The 10,975-nt window shown below is 41.0% G+C and overlaps 1 pseudogene; it reads left to right on the top strand.

Annotated features, from left to right (window-relative positions):
* The first annotated feature begins 9,194 nt into the window (after nucleotides 1-9,194).
* LOC132503089 (S-adenosylmethionine decarboxylase proenzyme-like) lies at nucleotides 9,195-10,308 on the top strand (annotated as a pseudogene).
* Nucleotides 10,309-10,975: the final 667 nt, after the last annotated feature.

Here is a 10,975-nt window from a genome sequence, read left to right as displayed (position 1 = left end):
TTTGTGGCTCTGTTATTGCGTTTATCTAAAACAATTCGTAATTTCAGATTTTTCTTTCCTATTTGGGGGAGGGCTGACTGGGGCGGGGGAGGGTTGGTGAGGTGAATGAACAAAACCGGTTGAACAGTTAATGCTTTAACCTTGCGTATAATTTATACAATAAACAAAGTCACATGCTCCCCTAATAATTTAGATGTAAGCAAATGTTGATTGATTCAGGAAGGCTAATGCCTGAAGCCAAGCCTGCAGCACTAAAATTTGAATTAAACTAGGACAGAAGCAAGCTAGCCTATAATAACATTTGTATAATTTTATTTTTGCCCTCGGCTCAGTTCATTTCCTCGTACAGTAGATGCATGAAATTGGTTCTTCAGCCACCTTTAGCTGATATTCATTGATATCTGGGCAGGCGGGGAAGCAAGAGAATGCACCTCCTCAGCTTTTTGTTTTCAATCATAAGGCCTTGAATTCCTAGGTCATTTCTGACAATGATTACCTTTCTCTGAATTGTGTCTTTGGCAAATATCTCCGAATAGCTTCATTTCACCTCGAGATACGGTTTCCCCCCTCACTGTGAGGGGGCTCTTAGAACTGAGATTGTTAAGTAGATGCAAATGTTGTGCTGTTTTTATTCCTTTATTCAAGCCTGGGGGCATGAAATCTGAGTTCTCTAACTCTGCTTTCAGCAGCGAAATAAGGGCCTTAGGAAATTCTTTAAACGATGGTAAAAAAAAATAAACATTAACTTGAAACACTCAGGGACCAAACCCCCTTGTACTATTAACCTTTGACTTAAATAAAAATTAGGAACTACATCTTACCACTTACCACTTTTGTTAGGGACTGAGGTTCCTTTTGAGGGATCAGGTTTAAGCCTGTAAATAATTTGCGAGAGCTTCTGAAAAGTAAGCAAAGTTTTCCATCCAAACCGAGCGAAACTTGGTTTTTCGTAGTATTTCCCTGCAATCCGACACACACCAACAGGCACAGTGCACAAAAGAAAGCAGTTTCAAAACCCACAATTGCTTTAAATGTCTAACAATTTTTATTCAGCCTTTCAGGCAAAGTAACAGCTCTTTGGGGGTCAAAAGTTCTGAAATAAAGAATTTCTTCCCTTAGGTCAGGAAATCAAATATGCTAAAAATTCTCCCTAACCTTTTGTTTAGAGGGAGCTAAGGGGAAAAAAAAAAATCCTGAAAATTAGAAATGAAAGAATTGGTATTTGCACTTTATGTGAAATCTGCATTTATCTCTCCCTTCTTCCAGCTGAGAAGGTAAATAGCAGCCCTAGTGTTTTGGAGGCAAATATTGCTCTGTCCTATTCTTGGTAACAAAATCTGCTCCCAGGCCCTCTCCAGCCCTGTCTGATTGTGCCCTAGGGCTGTCACAGGCCGCCAAAGGAGCCTTTCAGAAAATCCAGGCCATGTTTTGACTTCATTAGAAATTCCAAATAGGACAAGTTTTCGCCTGGCTTAGGCTTGGTTATGAAAGTTTCCCACAGCTCCTGAAAATATACAGAATAATAAATGGCTGGGCAGAGAAAGAGCAGGCAATAGTAATTCCATCAAAGCTTTCGGGTCACATCATAGAGCACAGTTGCAGAGCCGGGGGAGCTTATATCATTAGGACCCAGAGACAAAATGTTTTGCCTTCGGCTCCGAGGTCACACACTGGGGCAAGAACTTTGAGGTTCTGTCCTTTGTCCCCCCCACGAGGAAGAGAAGGACACCTCTTCCCCTACCCTGGCCCCCTGGGCTTCCCTGGAGACACGTTGTGAAACCTTCTCACCCCAAAGGGTGGCTAGCAAGCTTCAAATGTTTTGGGGGGCATTTCCAGAATAAAAGCAAAAACTGATGAGTTTCAGTGGGTTAAGCCACGAGACACAAAGGCAAAAGTCCCACGGTGGTGGGTGTGAGGGGGAAACGTTTTATTGTCTTGCTGCGGATTTTTTCTTTCATTTTTCTTTTCTTTTCCTTTTGCTAGTCTCTTTATTAAGTCAAGATGTTATAGGAAGGAACCAGTTAAATATGACAGGCAAGCTTCTTAAGGGAAGCCTTTCCTCCCCAGTTACAGAGGAGAATCCAGTTTGGCCATATTCCTGATCCCCATCCTTCTTCCTCCCTTCTCCCTTGTTCCAGATTCTTCCTTCTCTCACCTGTTTTTCAGGGCGAAACATAATGAAACAGTTTAATGACAAATTCTAGCAGGTGGTACCTTACCTTCTGAGAACTCTAGTACTGACCCTACCAGTTTCCCAGGCACGCCCTTTTTTCCCCTGCATGTCTCTTTTTAGAAAACATGTATGAAATACTTCAAATAAGTCCAATACTCTGGGGCACTTATATAAATTTTTTTTCCAAAATAGTCCGTTAACATATATGTCCCTCCCTAGAAGCAGATTTCATTAGCTCATTTTTTTTGTTTGTTTTTTTTGGTGGCACCCCATGGCATGCGGGATCTTAGTTCCCTGACAAGGGATCGAAGCCACACTCCCTGCAGTGGAAGCGCGGAGTCTTAACCACTGGACCTCCAAGGAAGTCCCAGCTCCTTATTTTTGAAAAGCCAATAACAATAGACTGGCAATTCCTAACACTTCACTCTGACTTCGGATTGGTGGGCTGTGGCTTTTTGACATCAAAGCCATCTATTACGGCTTTTACATATGTGGTTTACAATACAGTCATTGCCACCAGCCAATACATTATCCACTGTCCTCTTGGAACCACTGAAGTGATGAGAGAGACAGGAGAGACAGGCAGTGGTTAGTGCTTAAAGGCTGGACCCAAAATTGCCCCTAAACTCATTTTTGAAGTCTTTGAACATGACCAAAATTTTATTAATGAGCTTTAGCTGAGAAGAGCGCTATCATGTTTCTATCTGTTTCCCACATTTAGTTAAACTTGTAAACTCATCCTCCAGCTGGCTTCCACTGGTAGCTGGACCCAACAGAAGCATTAGATAGAATCCATAAGAAAATGTTAATACCATTTTTCTGTTTATACACCACCTGGAAGAGAATATATACCTTAAATATAAAAGGAAGGTAAGTAGGTATTTCTAATTTGACTAGACTGGAATTATAATATGAAGAGAAACTGTTTCACTGGAAAATCTACCATTGGCAGGGGGCAGTCGGCCAGTGTGCGCGTCTGGGTGAGTGTGTCTATATTAAGATAAAGGAAGAAAAGCAGCCAAGAACAAGGTGAAAAGAAGTTCATTCATTGTCTCAAAGAAATAAAGACCTCTGACTTTTAAAGTGAAAATATACCATTGGCATCAGATACTAATCGCAAGGTAATTATTTTTAAAGAGTTTTCCTGAGTAACACACAGGCACCCATGACACCCTTAGGCTAATATATGTACCCAGAGACTAACTCTGCCCGCCCTTGGTTGTATGTGCATTTGTTGTCCTTGGAGTGAATAAAAGCTGCTTTCCATGTTACTCTATCCTCCCGTTTAAAAAAAAAAAAAAAATGCCACTTCAGAAGATAGGGATAAAAATGCATCAGATTAAAAAACACTCCTCAAGGGCAATTTGGATGAAAAGTTAAGCTGGGCAACATCAAACTAGGCCCCTTCCTGTAAAATACATCAAATTCAAAGAAGTACTTTTCTTTAAGTTACTAATCTTTCTAATGAATATCAGATTCCATCAGCCAAACTGATTTTTTGACAAGAACAGTTTTTACCGATGTAAAAGGCAGCAAGGACTGGTTTAACTGGAAGCACCCAAAATATTAATCGATTGCTAAAATACTTATCTATCCTTTGTCCAAGGAAAAAGGCTTTATTCAAGGAATTTCAAGCTTTGTTCAAGGAATTTCCACACTGGAGAGGATGGTCCCTGTCAATCCAGGTAAATTGTTATTGGGGGGGTCTTATCCCTGGGACCCCCTCAGTCAGTGAGACTCTGAGAGGAACCCCCTCCCTCCCAGCACATCCCCTATAACAGCCCTGGAATGAATGAAACACCAGGTCATCTCCCCAAGACCTCTGCATTAACCCACCTCCAACAGTATAAAATATCAGATGTTGTGCCTGATGTTGTAGGGATTTTTTTTCAAGTATAAAGAAAATTCCTGGGAATTCCCTGGCTGTCCAGTGGTTAGGACTCTGTTCTTTCACTATGGTGGCCCGAAATCAATCCCTGGTCGGGGAACTAAGATTCCACAAGCTGCAGGGCGCGGCCAAAAAAAAAAAGAAAAAGGAAAAGAAGAAGATCCCTGACCTCATTAGACTACATTTTAGACATCATATACAGCCATATCTCATACCCAGCTTCTGAACCATCCAATGTTCTATAACTCTCTTTGGAACTATACTGAAGTCAGAATTCTGCTTTCATTCATTCATTCATTACTTACTTACTTACTTATTGAAGACCTGCAATGTACCAGGCACTGCTTCTAGGAGCTGGGGAATCAGTGGTGAAGGAGACAGATAACAGCATCCCGCTCTCAATGAGCGATTTTCTACCAGGCAGAGGCATCAACAAACCAGAAGACAAATGAAGACAATCATTTCAGACGATGATTGGTGAAATAAAAATAAAGGAAGATGATGACACAAAGTGGGCTAATGTGGATAAGAAGGCTCTGTGGGGGAGGGGAAGATATTGAGCTGAATTCTGAATCCCAAGAAAGACTCAGCCCTTGTGAATCTAGGAAGATGAATTCTGTCTGTTTCTTAGCCAGGACATTTACTCATATTATTGTATAGATTGTATACACCTGGAACACCCACGTGATTCCAAGCAGAACTCTTAAAACCCAGGTAAGAGAGAACACTTACCTTCTACTTACCTGCAAGGACAACCCGGAGCATTATTTCTCAGCTGAGGGCATAGTTAATTACCAAATGTTCTGCAAATGTCTTCCAAGTTGTAGAGATAAAGCCATCCAAATTGCTGACTTTTCAAGAACATATACTTCTTCCTTTATCACAGAAATGCCACCTTCCTTGACGAATTTGCAACTGCAATGATTCATCATTCATTGTAATTTACAATTATTTTCTTAAGTTCTTCTAAATGACCAACTACCTGCAAAGCATGCTTGCTTTTATTCCATTAGCTAACTAACTTCAGTGCTCCACAAGCAATTTTGTGCTTGAGAAAAAAATGCAGCAGTGCTGCTCTTTCACTGTTCAGGCAACACACTCACCACAGCAGCCAGATTGAGAAATGATTACGTTAGCTTGTGGCTCACAAGAAAAGACTTCAGATCACATATTAATTGTTTAAATGTTGTTCTTAAGCCCCTTTTAGCCTTATGGCAAACCCAGAGGCCAGGTAAAAATGAATTCTTAGAAGATGGTTTTGTTCAAAGGCGTGAAAGTTTACCATTGCCTTTTCCCCCCATGTCACATCTGGACACCTCCATTCTGGTTACTTAGGTGTCTGACGGTTTGTCAGAAGGCTAGCCATAACTTAGGTGGAAAACTGGACTCCATTAAAAAAACATTAAAAGCTGAGAGGGAGGCAAGTTGATGTGGCATGGCTCCCAGCAATAAGGAAGCAAGAGTGCACACTGAAGCTTAGAAATAGAAAGTGATGTCCTCATAAAAACATGGCTCCAGGCTGGTGTGCCACTAGAAATTCTTCTGTCAGTTTAGAATATTTAGCTCTAAGGGATTTCGACTTTCAAATGTATCTCTGGATGCAAAATAGGCTGCACAGGAGGATATAGCATTGAAGAAGGGAAAGAAGAATTGTTCGCAATTATGATCAGTTTACATGACGCTGAAGTTTTTTTTTTTCAGGTAGCATATTTGATCAGAAGTGATCAAATGGGTCAGATGAGCTACCTCGCTGACATCAAGTGATCCGCTGGCCTTCATAACTAGAAAACGTTTCTGAGAACGGATAGACCAAAACAATATTAAAAGCTTCAGCACTACTGGTTATCAAGGGAAACTTTCAGCCTAATTGGAAAGCTCAGAGCTTCAGGCGTCTGAAAGTTTTGGTTTGGGGCTCTTCCGAGGCATTCCAGTGCAGTATTTGCAATCAATAATGGGATGCTACTCACAGCACCATCACGAGGCTTATGAAGTCCCCTGAGTTTTGTATTTGACTTGTTAAACTGTAAAAAGAGTTGGAGAAACAAACAGAAGAGAAATATCTCAGTCCCTAGCTGCCCAAACATAAAACAATCAAACAAACTCTGGCAGTCAAAGAAAACTGGAAATGGCAAAATGGAAAATATATACAGATGCATTTTCATGCACAAAACATGAGCATCTTGGGTGACCTTCCTTAGTGTGATCTATCCTTCTGGGTGTTAGGCAAAGAGATCATCTCTCCAGGCAGATTGAATTATGTGCTAAGATTGAGTTATGATGATGTAGATTATCCCCTAAAACCTACAGACATGAGGTTTTTTCTCCCCCAACAGATTATGGTATTTTCAGCCCAACTTAGCTACAAGCAGTAGGTTACGAACACCAGTTAAAGCATCCCAAGAAGATTCAGAACAGTCCAGTCCTCAGAGCGACTGTCCTCTGCACCTGGAAAACATAACAATTTTCTTAACCAACCTCTTTGCTCGGAACGGAGCAGCAGAATCTTCATACCCTGGAAATGCCGATGTTTATGGAATTGTGTGCTCCAGAGAACTTCCCCTGAAATCACCAGGGAGGGTTGAAAGGGAACAAGTCCAGAACAAGTTCTTTACTGGGTTTGGATTTTCCTTTTCCCCCAAAGGTTCACCCAGATGCCTTCATCAGAGGTTTGAAAGGGAACATAGGAGATCTGAGCGATCTAGTGAGAGACGGGCAAGGAGCTGAAGAAGTTGAAGTACACATCCAACCCAGCACCTGCTCCTGCCCTTTGGAGTAAAGCATCAACTTCTGGAACCAGAAGACAAAAGTCTCCTTCGTGTCCAGGATAAGAGAGAGACAGACCTCAGTTTGAACTTAAAGATGCATCTTTACCCACATTTTAATATTTCTGAAATCAAAATACATCTTAGAATCGCTGCCGGCCAGCAGTCGTTGGCCATAGTTGTCATTGACTGTAGACAGGCATAAAACTTGTGGAACGGCCCAGAAGGGAATTCTAGAGATAGTCGTGGAGGAACCTTTTAGGAAATACTACATCACCCATGCTCTGGATGGCACAGAGGACGAGCCTGCACAGAAAACACGAATATTGCAGACTTCAAGTTGGAAAATAATTCATAAGAGTCACACTCTGAAAATGAAGTTTGATAAATTCCTTAGCCAATTTACTTCATTTTCAGTTTTCTTTCTACATATGCACAAGAGATACATAGGAGCAAAATCAATGCCAAAATAAGTATAAGAACTTTTCCAATAAAAATTCTAAGGCATAAAATAATCACTGTGCTACGGCTGTAGGAGTACTTTTTGTTTTCTTAGTGGTACATAAAATCATAGTGGGTCTTACAACCGATGACATCTGAAATTCAATGAAATACAAGATTTGTGTCACCCAGAATAGTTTACTTAACAGGCCTGAACTTCAGATCTCTCTTCTGAAAAAGATCATAACCTCTACCTCCTTAGAGAGATGGGGGCTGACCCAGTAGCTAGCTGCAGCAGAATTCACAGAAGTCTATGTGCCATAGTGTCTATTCCCAGTCAATGGAAGTAAATATTATTCTCTAGCCATTTATCTGCTTCAACCACAATACAAATACCATAAACAAACTCATTTACTCACCACTGTGTGGTTTCCTTTGTTTGTTTAACTTGCCAACTCTGTACCAGGTGGACAAAACCCCTCAGATACCTATAAGGCTTGATGACAAGAGTATTTTTTGGTGATTATCTGTGAAGCAAATGAAATGAAAGGACTATTTGATCCAGTGTTCTAATGATAGAATGATTGTAACATCAAATCCAATTGTTTTTTGTTTTTAATAAATTTATTTATTTATTTTGGGCTGCAGTGGGTCTTTGTTGCTGCACACGGGCTTTCTCTAGTTGCGGCGAGCAAGGGCTACTCTTTGTTGCAGTTAGCGGGCTTCTCACTGCGGTGGCTTCTCTTGTTGCAGAGCACGGGCTCTAGGCATGTGGGCTTCAGCAGCTGTGGCATGTGGGCTCTAGAGTGCAGGCTCTATAGTTGTGGCGCACAGGCTTAGTTGCTCTGCGGTGTGTGGGATCTTCCCGGACCAGGGTTCCAACCTGTTTGCCCTGCATTGGCAGGCGGATTCTTAACCACTGTGCAACCAGGGAAGCCCTTTTTTTTTTTTTTAACTTCTTTATTGGAGTATAATTGCTTTACAATGTTGTGTTAGTTTCTGCTGTATAACAAAGTGAACCAGCTATATGTATACATATATCCCCATATCCCCTCCCTCTTGCGTCTCCCTCCCACCCTCCCTAACCCACCCTTCTAGGTGGTCACAAAGCACCGAGCTGATCTCCCTGTGCTATGCGGCTGCTTCCCACTAGCTATTTTATATTTGGTAGTGTACATATGACCATGCCACTCTCTCACTTTGTCCCTTCGTCCCAGCTTACCCTTCCCCCTCCCCGTGTCCTCAAGTCCACTCTCTACATCTGCATCTTTATTCCTGTCCTGCCCCTAGGTTCATCAGAACCTTTTTTTTGATTCCATATATATGTGTTAGCATACAGTATTTGTTTTTCTCTTTCTGACTTACTTCACTCTGTATGACAGACTCCAGGTCCATGCACCTCAAATCCAATTGTTTTACATACCACTCCAGGAGAATAGAAAAGAATATATCAATCTCAAGGTGGGTAGAGGAAATTGCTTTAAAATTCTTTTAACTAAAAAAAATGTTTTAAACTTTGACAATCAGATTATAAGCCAACTAAAACACTTAAATATCTTTAAGTTGAATGGCTGCACAGTAGTTATTTTTCTGATTCTAAAAGTCTTTCTTTAGCTCCCACAGTTTGGCTGGCGACATTAGCTAGTGCTCACTCTACTCTCTCTTACGGGGAAACAGCGGACTACAAGAGACTGAGCTGTATCTGCCCGTATTTCCAACAGACTCACGTTCAACTTTCGCTCACCAAAAAAAGAAAAGAAAAAAAGCCGGGAAAATTTTATTAACCCTTTAAAAAAAAGTTAATATAAAATTATAGCAAAAAAGGAACCTGAACTTTAGTAACATAGCTGGAACAATCCGCAGCAGCGGGAGAAGAGATTTAATTTAGTTGATTTTCTGTAGTTGTTGGTTGTTCGCTAGTCTCACGGTGATGGAAGATGCACATTTTTTTGAAGGGACCGAGAAGCTGCTGGAGGTTTGGTTCTCCAGGCAGCAACCCGACGCAAACCAAGGATCTGGGGATCTTCGTACCATCCCAAGATTTGAGTGGGAAATACTTCTGAAGGATGTGCAATGTTCAATCATAAGTGTGACAAAAACTGACAAGCAGGAAGCTTATGTACTCAGTGAGAGTAGCATGTTTGTCTCCAAGAAACGTTTCATTTTGAAGACATGTGGTACCACCCTTTTGCTGAAGGCACTGGTTTCCCTGTTGAAACTTGCTAGGGATTACAATGGGTTTGACTCAATTCAAAGCTTCTTTTATTCTGGTAAGAATTTCACGAAGCCTTCTCACCAAGGGTACCCACACCAGAATTTCCAGGAGGAAACAGAGTTTCTTAATGCAGTTTTCCCAAATGGAGCAGCATATTGTATGGGACGCATGAATTCTGATTGTTGGTACTTGTATACTTTGGATTTCCCAGGAAGTCGGGTAATCAATCAGCCAGATCAAACCCTGGAAATTCTGATGAGTGAGGTTGACCCAGCGTTATGGACCAGTTCTACATGAAAGATGGTGTTACTGCAAAGGATGCCACTCGTGAGAGTGGAATTCGTGACCTGATACCAGGTTCTGTCATTGATGCCACTCTGTTCAGTCCTTGTGGATATTCAATGCATGGAATGGAATCGGATGGAACTTATTGGAGTATTCACATCACTCCAGAACCAGAATTTTCTTATGTTAGCTTTGAAACAAACTTAAGTCAGACCTCCTATGATGACCTGATCAGGAAACTTATGGAAGTCTTCAAGCCAGGAAAATTTGTGACCACCCTGTAAATCAGAGTTCTAAATGTCACACAGTGCTTTCTTTGCCCCAGAAGATTGAAGGCTTTAAACGTCTTGATTGCCAGAGCACTATGTTCAATGATTACAATTTCGTTTTTACCAGTTTTGCTAAGAAGCAGCAACAACAGCAGAGTTGATTAAGAAAAATGAAGAAAAAAATGCAAAAAGAGAACACACATAGAAGAAGGTGGTGGCTGCTTTTTAGATATTGATACCAAGGGCCATGCTTTCCATAACCACCACCTTGTAGTTGCAGAAAACCCTAGATGTAATGATAGTGTAATCATTTTGAATTGTATGCATTATTATATCAAGGAGTTAGATATCTTGCATGAATGCTGTCTTCTGCATTTAGGTATCCTGTGCCACTCTTGCTGTGAAATTGAAGTGCATGTAGAAAAAAACTCTTACTATATGAAACTTTACAACACTTGTGAAAACAATTAAATTTGCTTTATGCACAGTGTAATATTTCTCCAGGTATCATCCAAAATTCCCCACAGACAAGGCTTTTGTCCTCATTAGGTGTTGGCCTCAGCCTAGCCCTCTGGGACTGTTCTATTCAATTGCTACCAGGATTTTGCATCCAGTTACTTCCACTTTCTAGATATATTCTCTACTAATGTTATTGAAACCAATTTCTACTTCATACAGATGTTTTTGCAGCACCAATCAAAGTTCTTCTTCCACGAGTCAAGTCCTCCATGAAAATGACTGCAGTTATCCATTTCATGTATTACTATCTCACTGCTTCCTATAGTTGTGTGACTTTAATTGATTCATTCCTCACCATGTTGTCTCCCTCCCAACCACAGCCCCTTCATAAAGCAATACACTGTTACACTGTGGGTTAACACTAACCTTACACCCCAGAGGGGGAACGGGGGGATGGATCCTGGGCTTAATTTTCTTTTAAGG

The sequence above is a fragment of the Mesoplodon densirostris genome, chromosome 15 (genome assembly GCF_025265405.1).
Source record: "Mesoplodon densirostris isolate mMesDen1 chromosome 15, mMesDen1 primary haplotype, whole genome shotgun sequence".
Lineage (NCBI taxonomy): Eukaryota > Metazoa > Chordata > Mammalia > Artiodactyla > Ziphiidae > Mesoplodon > Mesoplodon densirostris.
Note: the sequence above shows the minus strand (reverse complement) of the source record. Positions and strands in the feature narration are given on the sequence as shown.